Here is a 14195-nt window from a genome sequence, read left to right on the forward strand (position 1 = left end):
CATTCCACACGGTATGTGGGCCAGATGAAAGTGTCAAGTGTGGGCCGGATCTGGGCCACAGCAACTTTGGTGTCTGGGCCAGATATGGGCCAGTTCTACTTCATTTGTTTTGTTTATGGCTGACATGCGGCATTGCTATGGCTTAATTGTGGCCCACATCTGGCAAACAGGAGCGGACCGCCCAAGTGCCATCATTCCACGCGGTATGTGGGCCAGATGAAAATGATGGCACTTGGGCGGTCCGCTCCTGTTTGCCAGATTTGGGCCACAATTAAACCATAGCAATGCCACATGTCAGCCATAAACAAAACAAATGAAGCAGAACTGGCACAAATCTGAGCCACAGTTCATTTTAATTCGGGCCCAGATTCGACACCTTGTATGTATACCTGAAATGATGGCACTTGGGTGGTCCACTCCTGTTTACCAGATCTGGGCCACAAGCAGGCCATTTGTTCAGCCACATATTAGCCAAGAATGAACTAAATAAGCCTTAAATGTGTGTTTTTGTGTGTGCATGCTGTGCCATTTAAACTTTGGGAAACTCAGTGACTGAATATCACTGACACTAAGTGAACTCTGCATCAACAATATCCAACATACAGAAAAGAGAAATATAAAAATGGCCCCTCTTTATGTTAAGATAAGTTACAACAGATGATTCAAACACATTTCTGAAAACATTTGCATCATTTATTAATATTGCCAAAGAACAACCCACTGCAAGTTTACATTTTCAAAACTGGAAAGCAATCTAAACAAAAAAACAAACCAAAAAAAACCCCAACAATAAACAAACACAAAATATATGCATAGAAAGCATAGTAAAAACTAAATAAAAACAAAACATGTTTCCAGTAGCCTTGGTCATCCAAAAAAAACAAACAGACAACACAGAAGTTAACATGCTACAAAACCTTGGCAAATGGAACCATCCAAAATGATAGAATTTGACCTCCTTGACTGGGCCCATCTGCATCATGGCAATCTTGCAAGCCTTTATTGGATACACAAATGAAAAAAAAAAAAAAAACTGTTGAATCAGTAACAGAACGCTGATAATACAATAGTGTTGAAGTACAAAACAAACACACACACAACTACTTAGAAGCCAAATTAAATAAAAAAGCCCTAAACAAAATATAATAAAAAAATAAAATAAATAAATACAAAACAAAAAAAGCAGGCACTGTAGTGAGAGATGCGTTCAGGAATTACCTGCGTCTATACACCGTCTATTTACTAATAGTGAAGCTGCAAGTTTTAAAAACTTTAAAAACAGCTGTCTCTGTGCTTTAATCAAAGCAGCACATTAATACTGAATGATGAATAAATGGACTGGAACTACCAGTGCATTAAACGGTTTGGTAACACTGTAAGGTCTAATTTGTTAACATTAGTTAATGTATTAACTAACTAACATTAACTACATTATTTATTAAGCTTTCTTAAAGTTACAGTCAATCATTGTTTGATCATGTTAGTTCACAGTGCATTAACTAATGTTAACAAATACAACTTTTGATTTTAGTAATGCATTAGTAAGCATCACAATTAGCATTAATTACGATTAATAAATACTAGGGGTGAAACGGTACACAGAAGTCATGGTTCGGTTCATGCCTCGTTTCGGACATCACGGTTCGGTACGAGTTCTGTACAATGGAGGGAAAAGCAAAACAAAAATGTAGAAGGCATTTTTTTTTTCTTGTGCATGTCTGTAGGCTGTACCACCAAAGGAAAATAAATGTCTTAAAGGGATACTCCACCGTTTTTTCATATTAAACTATGTTATTCCCTTAACTAAGATACATACCTCTCTCGTCTCAGTGTGTGCACTAAATCGCTCTGTCTTGCGGCGAAACTTTGGTAGCACTTAGCTTAGCCCAGTTCATTCAATATGGGCCAAGCAGACAAGCTACCAAACACCTTCACGTTTTCCCTATTTAAATACAGTTACTCGCGTAGTGTAACTCGACCTAGGACGGTGACACAAAACAAAACGTTGCGCTTTTCTAAGCGTGTAAAATGGATAACTATATTGTATGGCGGAATACCATAGCAAGTGCTTGGAAGCACTTCGACTTGGCGCAGTAATATCTTCACTAGAGGGAGCGGGGGCCGGTGAGAGGATTTTTCACGAGTGAAGATATTACTGCGCCAAGTCGAAGTGCTTCCAAGCACTTGCTATGGTATTCCGCCATACAATATAGTTATCCATTTTACACGCTTAGAAAAGCGCAACGTTTTGTTTTGTGTCACCGTCCTAGGTCGAGTTACACTACGCGAGTAACTGTATTTAAATAGGGAAAACGTGGAGGTGTTTGGTAGCTTCTCTGCTTGGCCCATATTGAATGAACTGGGCTAAGCTAAGTGCTAACAAAGTTTCGCCACAAGACAGAGCGATTTAGTGCACGCACTGAGACGAGAGAGGTATGTATCAACTCGTCTTAGTTAAGGGAATAACAAAGTTTAATATGAAAAAACGGTGGAGTATCCCTTTAAAGGAGAACTCCGGTCAATTTTAACATTGAGCTAATTTTTTTGTAAATTTGGAGTGCTGTCAGTACAGAGAACAACGACAAAAATCGGTGTTGCCTACACCGTGTTATCCTCTTTTTAAAACTTGCACCCTGTTGACTAAAATGGGGCAAGTTTTAAACCTGCTTTTAGCCTCTACTGTGTGTGATTCTTTCAGAGTGAACACGGTGAATCTGACAGCAGTAGATGTGAAAGATATGAATAAAAGTGATGTTAATTCAGCCAGCGCACATTTATTTACTTCCTGTTTTCGGTCGAAGTCCACAGTAGTCGATTGACGAGTTCTCCACTGTTTCTTAGTTACCTATGATCACGCGCGTGAACTCGACAATCGACTAATGTGGACTTAGACCGAAAACAGGAAGTAAATACAGGTATGAGCGCTGGCTGAATTAACATCACTTTTATTCATATCTTTCACATCTACTGCAGTCAGATTCACCTTGTTCACTCTGAATAAAATCACTCACATGGCTGGTGCACTTGTAATGACACATCAAGGATGTTAAGAGGCTAAAAGCAGGTTTAAAATTTGCCCCAACAGGGTGCAAATTTTAAAGAGGATAACACGGTGTAGGCAACACCGATTTTTGTCATTGTTCTCTGTACTGACAGCACTCCAAATTTACAAAAAAATGAGCTCAATGTTAAAATTGACTGGAGTTCTCCTTTAAGCCTTGTATTTTTTTAAAAAGTTTTATTAATAAAGTAAAGGCATAGAACCAGTTTATTTGTAGTGCATTGACAATAGTTTTATATAATTAGTTTATTAATTAAATTAATAAAAATACAAAAAGACCTTGAGATATGTTTTGTAATTGTACCTGAATGAATTTAAAATAAATTTGCTACATTTCAGATCAATATATTTGTTTTCCTTAAAATTTTAATTTCTAACTTTATTCTCATGTTAATTATACATAATTTATTTCTGTATAAAATAATACTACCATTAAAAACACATTTGATTTTCTTTTTTAATCAATGTAGAATGTGTAACTTAAAAAAAAAAAAAAAAAATTAGTGCTCTGTTTATTTTTAGGACAAGAAATGAAAACCAATGCAATATGATGAATGTCCAAAAGATGGCACCCACCAGGGTGGGAATTATACCGCGGCCACGCGGCCATGGCCGCCGTTGCCCTACACTTTGGCCTTCATGCCCCGTGAAAAAAAAATCATCGTACGGCCACAGTGGCCTGTGTGCCCTGGCCCTGTCCAAGTTCCATGTATAAAGCGCCAGTGCGGCATAGTGGGCTTGCTTTGAATTACAGCGAGCCACCCAAGTAGTCTCTGAACTTCAATTAGTTTGTGGATTCGCGCAGGTGCAGTGTAGGGCTGGGCGATATATCGATATAAAAAATATATCTTTATATTTTTGAAATGCGATATGGAATTAGACCATATCGCATATCGATATAGTTCAAATTTGCGCTGTGATCCTTGCTCCCCGCGCCTCCTTTTCCACTCTGCGTGCGTGTTTAGAGCATGTTATGTTATGAGAGGCGAATCATGACTACTTCAGAAAACCCAGCACAATAGGAACTACCAGGCAGTGACATAAGTGTACGCTGAGATAAAGTTTTTCACCTCAGAAAAACTGACTTTGTTGTCCTGTCAGCCGTTATCCTGTACTCGTAGTGCACACTCTTCTATTGCACGCGCAAATGCGGCGGTGCGCGCGCTGTATCGCCTCACTGATCAAGTGCAAAAGAAACTACGAGCATGCAACGCCGTTACGTTGTAAATTACACGAAATAAAAGTAATGCAGGTATGATTTTCATTCTATTCTATTCACCAGGAGCAGTTTCCATGTTTCATTAACAGTTATTGTTAATATTGTGTATTCACCATGGTAACTGTCCTTTCCATATTAACCCCAAAATGCCACTATTTTTTCTTTGTGTTATTTTTTATATTTTTACCAACATTGTATTAACAAAAACTAGTTTGGGACTGCTATTTAATAACTTTAGCATAGGCCTAATGTTTATTTATTAGTAGCCTACTAGTCTTTACTATTAAGTCATATTCTTACAATATACTGTATATGTATATGTAGGCTATGTATGTATGTATATATATATAGGCACATTATAACATGTTTACACAAAATTTGCTTATAGCCTATATTGAATGTAAACTTTGACAATCATAATTAATAACTCACATTCTCACATGATATAGAGGACTGAATGAATATTTTGAATGCTTTTATTGGCATTTGTGTTGTTTCTGAATGATTTTATTGGCATTTGTGGTGTTTCTGAATGATTTTATTGGCATTTGTGGTGTTTCTGAATGCTTTTATTGGCATTTATGTTGTTCTATTGTTGTGTGAGGGTGTATACCTTCTGGATGTAATGGCGCTCTCTCTCTCTCTCTCTCATTAAAAAATGTTTTTTTTTATTAAAAAAGTCATAATCCATGTCTTATTCCAAATTAGGATGTTATGGTATCAATCTGAATGGGAAAACCATCGAATTGTACTCAATGGCCTTTGTGCCCTGTCATATGGCCTTGGTGCCCCTAAAAAAAAAGAAAAGGTGGAGGCCAAATGGCCTTGCCCCTAAAATTACATAATTCCCACCCTGGCACCCACAGACTGTTTTTAAATGGGGTTGGATAAATATTGTTTGCTTTTAAACAATGTGTGTGTGTGTGTGTGTGTGTGTGTGTGTGTGTGAGAGAGAGAGAGAGAGAGAGAGAGAGAGAGAGAGAGAGAGAGAGAGAGAGAGAGAGAGAGAGAGAGAGATTTTGGTTGGGTGACAGTTGTAGGTTACAGTTTGACAAGAGTTAACAGTTTGACAAAAGCACAATGTTGTGTTTTATTGCAAGTGTACACAAATATAAGTAAACACTTTGCAGTTTGAATGATGTCCTGTATGAACAAAATGATGGAGTATGTTTTTATGTTTCCACTGTTCGATCGCGCCCGCGCCTCGATCTCTCTCTCACACACGCACGCACACAACATATTCCAGAATTGCAATCTTGACATCGCAGCCTGTTCATTATAGACACAGAGCTTCAGAGCTAAGGCGGAGCTACAGATTAGGTGTCCCTAAAGAACATGCGTATTTAACAGTAGTCCCGCTTTACATTAATTAATTTGCACGCAAGTTTTATTTATTTTTATACCGTGTATTCTCCGTGTATATTCATGCACCGAACTGTGACGCCGTACCGTTTCGGTTCAATACGAATACATGTACCGTTCCACCCCTAATAAATACTGAAGAAGAATTGTTCATGCCACATGTTAACTAAAGTAGTTAAACTTGTAAAGTGTTACAAATGGCTAGGCTACACCTTGCAGCCAATCAGAATAAAGTATTCAGACAGACCATGGTATACACATCTAGCAAAAACGCAATGTAACTGACTTACTGGTGTCTTGGACCCTCCTCCGTTTCTCTTTCTCTTCTCCCTCTGTCTCGGTCACTTGCAAGATGAAGCCATTTTTTAATAAATGATTCGATCTCTTGATCGGTGGCCGCAGCTGTCAGTCTGTTGTTTCTGACAGTTCCTAAAAAAATATAACATTGTAAATGCAAGGATAGACTACACAACTTTTAAAATCTTAGGACCCAATTAGGTAACACAAGCATTAGCGCATAGTTAATGCATAGTTAGCCAGCGCCAATGTAAAGAACATTTTGGCCATGGCCAAGGACACTCTTTGCTTCCAGATGCCCCAAAAGGAACAAGTTTGATGCCTGCTAGGAAGATCGGACTGCGTCAAAAAATGGAAATCACATTATGAAATAAATGTTTATCTCCAATACACATTGGCCACAATTATTGACACCTCTAGATTTTGTTTACGAGTAAAATATCTCAGAAGTATATTCCCATTAATATTTATCTTTTTTTAGCACACCAGGGTGACTAGGAACATGAAATTGTCCAGCTATGACTTCTTGTTTCACAGGAGTTTAAATATGAGGAAACACAAAGGCCAAATTCCCTGAATCATCCATCACAATGAGTAAAACCAAAGAATATAGTTCTGATGTGCAGCAAAAGATTGTTGAACATCACAAAATAGAAAGTGGCTGTAAGACAATAGCTAAAGAATTGAAAATCCCCATTTTGACCATCAGGGCAATAATTAAGAAGTTATAATCAACTAATGATGTTACGAATCTGCCTGGAAGAGGACGTGTGTCTATATTGTCTTAATGGACGGTGAGGAGGAGAGTTTGAGTGGCCAAAGACTCTCCAAGGATCACAGATGGAGAATTGCAGAGATTACTGGAGTCTTGGGGTCAGAAAGCCTAAAAAAAAAAAAAAAAAAAAAAAAAAAAAAAACCTAGGCTACATCTCCACATGTTGTTTGGGAGGGTTTCAAGAAAAATCCTCCTCGCTCCGCTAAAATTAAACTCCAGCATATTCAGTTGTCAGACACGACTGGAACTTCAAAAGGGACCAGATTCTATGGTCAGATGAAACAAAATAAAAAAAGGGGCTTTTTGGCAGCAAACCCACTAGATGTGTTTTAAACTGTAGGCTATTTTATTCCCACCCGCAGTTTTCTGTAGCAAATCACATTGACACATGTTATTAAGGTGAAAACATCCTGACTCAAAACATAAAGCAGGCCAACTAATGTTAATTTTATAATTACTAGGGTATAATAAAAATGTGAAATACATAGAGGAATAGCCTAATACCTGACCCAACTTTTAGTCTACCTGAACCCAAAACATATATTATTGTTACTTTGTAATCAAGCTTTTATTGTAAGAAAAAGCATGTAGTTTTTTTTATTTATTTGTGCATTATTCCTAGGGTTAATGAAACATTGCTGTCACAAAGTAATACAACTAGTGCAGTATTATGTCCAATGTATAAACATGAATGTCAAATTACACTAGGCCTATATTATTTTTTTTATTTTTTTTTCATTGTTGTGCCAAAATAAGACACGAGTTAAATACTTTAACCGTGCAGAACTGACAAAAGGTTGGGAGAGTGATAACATGAGCAAATCTAAATGTAACGTTAATGGCGTGCCGAGCAATCGATACTTGTTCATTTCGCATTCGTGACAACCATAATAGATCTAGCTTAGAGTTGAACTGCCAAAATAATGTAACTTCGAATATAAATTATTCCATCGACTCTATATAACACAACATGCAGACTCCAACTTGATATAACGAAGCAATCGCTAACAAAAATAAACATTTATGGATTACGTCTTACCTTGACTTTTTGCAGTACTGGTATCCGTCCTCCGTCCTCCTGACAATCCTCTGACGTTTTGGTTTTGAGCGCCTTTTTCGCGCTTTCCGGCAACGTTTAAATTTAAAGGGCCGTGAACTGGAAAATCGTCAGTTAGATTTTTTTTTTCTTCACAGACAACTACAAATGCAGTAAATATTATATTTAAACATAATGGATCTTATCTCTAATCAGCAAAAAAGTGGGAACATTTTGTCATGAATGCAGGGCTTTGAAAAAGTATTCAAGAAAACATATCAAAATAATATTTTCTCATAGCAGGTTCTGCTGATTTGTCATCTTCATTTAATTGTATTTCATCAATTATAGTGTCAATTAGTATTATAATTTTTTAATCTTTAATAAAGATTGTTTATAACCTAAAGATGACAGTTGTATAAATGTCAATTATATTTAGCCAGAAATGTAAGAAAAATTTAAGGTTTATTTAGAATAAAATATTGTTTATATATATATATATATATATATATATATATATATATATATATAAACATTTAATATAATATAATATTATACATATACATTTAACATAATATAATATTTTACATATTTAAATATTTTAAGGGAGTTTAAAATATTACCCTTTGTGGGGTCACTTTGACACACCTAGGAACAGTGAATCGCAACCTTTTTGACTTCAATGTCCCCTTATATTCTCCACAACAAATCCTGTACATTTGTTATAAAAATAGCCAAATAATGAGAAATATCTTTTGTCATTGGTGGATTTAGTTTTGTCATAATTTTAAGTCATCTTGAGGCCCCAGTGGAAGTTTGTCCAGGTCTGCTCTAGAAGTTAGATGACACTGCTAGCAAGATAAGAAAGGTTACACCGAGTAGGCTACATACAACATGTTCCTGGCTTAACATCTTTGTTGATCCTGGAACAGCATTCGACCAATTAGATTTGAAGTTTGCAGTTGTGTCAAGTTTAGGCTTACAACCATGCTTTTAGATCAATGTTATTATCATTTCCCTCTGATTGTAGGTTTAGGGTTAGGGTTAGGGTTAGGGTTAGGGTTAGGACTATTTTTATGGACAGGAATGTTGTTCCAAGATCAACAAAATATATTGATACAGGAGCATGTACTTGGCAAAATCATTGTGCCCCAAGCTTTGCACAAACATCAACTAAAGTATCTTCTTGCACATCCCAAAACCATAAAAAGTCTTCATAAGTTTGAACCTAGACACTTGAACTTTTCTAGACACTGTACCTACAAAACATATGTTAGCAATAGCATATATGTCATAGATGTAAGTACATGTAGCCTCACATCCAGCCTAAGTGTCTACTCCATCCATACCAAAAAATATTGTTAAATGTTGTTAAAAAAATGTTTAAAAAATATTCAGGCCATTACAGGTTCAATCTTTGTCCCTTTTAAGCTAAATTAGCCATTTTCAGAAGTGTGGCATCGAATCCAGAAATGGACTTACCACGTAGGTTTTAATTTTTGGGAAACACAAAGAATATTTGCCACGTCGAATGTGAGCCAAGTTAGACTTACACCCTGCAATGCTGACTGTGCCGTATATATTTCCCAAATTGTAATTAATTATTTGGGCAATATTTGCCATGTCAAATGGGGGCCACTTTTGCCTCACATCGAGATGAGATAGTGCTCACTGAGCCATATCTTTGCCAAAACTGGCCCAGATATGTTTTAAGATAAATGGGTCACATTTGCAGCATTATATGTGGGCCACTTTTGGCTCACACCCAGATGAGCCAGTGCTCACTGAGCCATATCTTTGCCCAAACTGGCCCAGATATGTTTTAAGATAACTGGGCCACATTTGGAGCATCATATGTGGTCCACTTTTGGCTCACACCCAGATGAGCCAGTGCTCACAGAGCCATATCTTTGCCAAATCTGGCCCAGATATGTTTTAAGAAAACTGGGCCACATTTGCTGAAACATATGTGGGCCATTTTTGGTTTACATCCAGATCAGTCATTGTCGATTGTGCCACGTTTTTGCCATAGGTGGCCCACATTTGGCTTGTGATATTTGGGCCATATTCATTATTTATCATATGGGCCACTTTAGGCTCACATCCAGATGAGCCAGTGCTCACTGAGCCATATCTTTGCCCAAACTGGCCCAGATATGTTTTAAGATAACTGGGCCACATTTGGAGCATCATATGTGGGCCACTTTTGGCTCAAATCCAAATGAGCCAGTGCTCACTGAGCCACATCTTTGCCCAAACTGGCCCAGATATGTTTTAAGATAACTGGGCCACATTTGGATCATCATATGTGGGCCACTTTTGCCTCACACCCAGATGAGCAAGTGCTCACTGAGCCATATCTTTGCCAAAACTGGCCCAGATGTGTTTTAAGATAACTGGGCCACATTTGGATCATCATATGTGGGCCACTTTTGGCTCACACCCAGATGAGCCAGTGCTCACTGAGCCATATCTTTGCCAAAACTGGCCCAGATATGTTTTAAGATAACTGGGCCACATTTGCAGCATCATATGTGGGCCACTTTTGGTTTACACCCAGATGAGCCAGAGCTCACTGAACCATATCATTGCCAAAACTGGCCCAGATGTGTTTTAAGATAACTGGGCCACATTTGCTGAAACATATGTGGGCCACTTTTGGCTCACACCCAAATGAGCCAGTGCTCACTGAGCCATGTCATTACCAAAACTGGCCCAGATGTGTTTTAAGATAACTGGGCCACATTTGGATCATCATATATGGGCCACTTTTGGCTCACACCCAGATGAGCAAGTGCTCACTGAGCCATATCATTGCCAAAACTGGCCCAGATATGTTTTAAGATAAATGGGTCACATTTGCAGCATTATATGTGGGCCACTTTTGGCTCACACCCAGATGAGCCAGTGCTCACTGAGCCATATCTTTGCCCAAACTGGCCCAGATATGTTTTAAGATAACTGGGCCACATTTGGAGCATCATATGTGGTCCACTTTTGGCTCACACCCAGATGAGCCAGTGCTCACAGAGCCATATCTTTGCCAAATCTGGCCCAGATATGTTTTAAGAAAACTGGGCCACATTTGCTGAAACATATGTGGGCCATTTTTGGTTTACATCCAGATCAGTCATTGTCGATTGTGCCACGTTTTTGCCATAGGTGGCCCACATTTGGCTTGTGATATTTGGGCCATATTCATTATTTATCATATGGGCCACTTTAGGCTCACATCCAGATGAGCCAGTGCTCACTGAGCCATATCTTTGCCCAAACTGGCCCAGATATGTTTTAAGATAACTGGGCCACATTTGGAGCATCATATGTGGGCCACTTTTGGCTCAAATCCAAATGAGCCAGTGCTCACTGAGCCACATCTTTGCCCAAACTGGCCCAGATATGTTTTAAGATAACTGGGCCACATTTGGATCATCATATGTGGGCCACTTTTGCCTCACACCCAGATGAGCAAGTGCTCACTGAGCCATATCTTTGCCAAAACTGGCCCAGATGTGTTTTAAGATAACTGGGCCACATTTGGATCATCATATGTGGGCCACTTTTGGCTCACACCCAGATGAGCCAGTGCTCACTGAGCCATATCTTTGCCAAAACTGGCCCAGATATGTTTTAAGATAACTGGGCCACATTTGCAGCATCATATGTGGGCCACTTTTGGTTTACACCCAGATGAGCCAGAGCTCACTGAACCATATCATTGCCAAAACTGGCCCAGATGTGTTTTAAGATAACTGGGCCACATTTGCAGCATTATATGTGGGCCACTTTTGGCTCACACCCAGATGAGCAAGTGTTCACTGAGCCATATCTTTGCCAAAACTGGCCCAGATGTGATTTAAGATAACTGGGCCACATTTGCAGCATCATATGTGGGCCACTTTTGGTTCACACCCAGATGAGCCAGAGCTCACTGAGCCATATCATTGCCAAAACTGGCCCAGATGTGTTTGAAGATAACTGGGCCACATTTGGATCATCATATGTGGGCCACTTTTGGTTCACACCCAGATGAGCCAGAGCTCACTGAGCCATATCTTTGCCAAAACTGGCCCAGATGTGTTTTAAGATAACTGGGCCACATTTGCAGCATTATATGTGGGCCACTTTTGGCTCACATCCAGATGAGACAAAGCCACTGAGCCATATCTTTGCCAAAACTGGCCCAGATGTGTTTTAAGATAACTGGGCCACATTTGCTGAAACATATGTGGGCCACTTTTGGCTCACACCCAAATGAGCCAGTGCTCACTGAGCCATATCTTTGCCAAAACTGGCCCAGATGTGATTTAAGATAACTGGGCCACATTTGCAGCATCATATGTGGGCCACTTTTGGTTCACACCCAGATGAGCCAGGGCTCATTGAGCCATATCATTGCCAAAACTGGCCCAGATGTGTTTTAAGATAACTGGGCCACATTTGGATCATCATATGTGGGCCACTTTTGGTTCACACCCAGATGAGCCAGAGCTCACTGAGCCATATCTTTGCCAAAACTGGCCCAGATGTGTTTTAAGATAACTGGGCCACATTTGGATCATCATATGTGGGCCACTTTTGGCTCACACCCAGATGAGCAAGTGCTCACTGAGCCGTATCTTTGCCAAAACTGGCCCAGATGTGTTTTAAGATAACTGGGCCACATTTGCTGAAACATATGTGGGCCACTTTTGGCTCACACCCAAATGAGCCAGTGCTCACTGAGCCATATCATTGCCAAAACTGGCCCAGATGTGTTTTAAGATAACTGGGCCACATTTGCAGCATTATATGTGGGCCACTTTTGGCTCACATCCAGATGAGCCAGTGCTCACTGAGCCATATCTTTGCCAAAACTGGCCCAGATGTGTTTTAAGATAACTGGGCCACATTTGCTGAAACATATGTGGGCCACTTTTGGCTCACACCCAAATGAGCCAGTGCTCACTGAGCCATATCATTGCCAAAACTGGTCCAGATGTGTTTTTAGATAACTGGGCCACATTTGCAGCATTATATGTGGGCCACTTTTGGCTCACATCCAGATGAGACAGTGCCACTGAGCCATATCTTTGCCAAAACTGGCCCAGATGTGTTTTAAGATAACTGGGCCACATTTGCAGCATCATATGTGGGCCACTTTTGGTTCACACCCAGATGAGCCAGTGCTCACTGAGCCATATCATTGCCAAAACTGGCCCAGATGTGTTTTAAGATAACTGGGCCACATTTGCAGCATTATATGTGGGCCACTTTTGGCTCACATCCAGATGAGCCAGTGCCACTGAGCCATATCTTTGCCAAAACTGGCCCAGATGTGTTTTAAGATAACTGGGCCACATTTGCTGAAACATATGTGGGCCACTTTTGGCTCACATCCAGATGAGACAGTGCCACTGTGCCATATCTTTGCCAAAACTGGCCCAGATATGTTTTAAGAAAACTGGGCCACATTTGCTGAAACATATGTGGGCCATTTTTGGTTTACATCCAGATTAGTCATTGGTGATTGTGCCACGTTTTTGCCATAGGTGGCCCACATTTGGTTTGTGATATTTGGGCCATATTCATTATTTATCATATGGGCCACTTTAGGCTCACATTCAGATTACACAATGCCATAAGTGCCGCATCTTTGCCTAAAAAGGCCCACATGTGATTTAAAATATTTGGGCCATATTTGCCATTTTACATGTGGGCCACTTCAGGCTCAGACACATTTGGTCCGGGCCATAAGTAGGCCTGAAGTGCCGCATCATTGCCTGAAGTGGCCCACATCCGTCTGCTATCTGGGTAACGCTCAACACAGATCAGACACTGAAACAGAGGACGACCAGTGATGGCTAGTCCATGCAAAGACTGTGACGATGTCTTGTAATTTGAAAACCAAAATGACAATATATCAATTAAACATTTCAGACAGTAATCTCACAAACAGAAACATTTAGGTTGAAGAAGTCTGTTGCAATTCCATTTTCTGTGACAATAAGCCATATAACATAAAAATGTATGGGAAGACCATCAAGGAAACTGATGCTGCACACACACAGTGCCATGCTGCTCATTAGTCCAATGGAATGGGTTATTGAGTCTGTAGTGAAGTTCAGTGTAGAGTTCATTTCTTCCTTATTTTTTCCCCCAACAGATTAAAATCCATATAACCAAAGCCAACCAATATTAAATAACTTTCATGTGTAGGCATTCAGGTAACTTAATTCATCCACAACACTTAAACTACTCAGTTGTATTTCAAAATATAGCTGCATTCATTATCATCAAACAACTTATCTTTATAATGATGACATTATAATGATGTACAAAATTAAATGAAAAAAGAAGAGTTTTTTACCTGAAGACTGAATGTCCTCTGGACTATGTTTTCATAGTCTTACTTTAAAGCTGCCACACAAATAAATGGCTGCACATAAAACAATTCACTTCACAT

The 14195-nt window shown here is 39.3% G+C and overlaps 1 long non-coding RNA gene across 1 annotated transcript; it reads right to left on the reverse strand.

Annotated features, from left to right (window-relative positions):
- Positions 1 to 271: 271 nt before the first annotated feature.
- Positions 272 to 8105, reverse strand: LOC311277538. Its single transcript, XR_014625284.1, has 3 exons — positions 7754 to 8105; positions 5933 to 6071; positions 272 to 997 (listed from the first exon to the last, which is right to left on the reverse strand). It is a non-coding gene; the product is annotated as an uncharacterized lncRNA (long non-coding RNA).
- Positions 8106 to 14195: the final 6090 nt, after the last annotated feature.

This window comes from Rutilus rutilus (assembly GCF_951802725.1).
Source record: "Rutilus rutilus genome assembly, chromosome: 18".
NCBI classification, from domain to species: Eukaryota; Metazoa; Chordata; class Actinopteri; order Cypriniformes; family Leuciscidae; genus Rutilus; species Rutilus rutilus.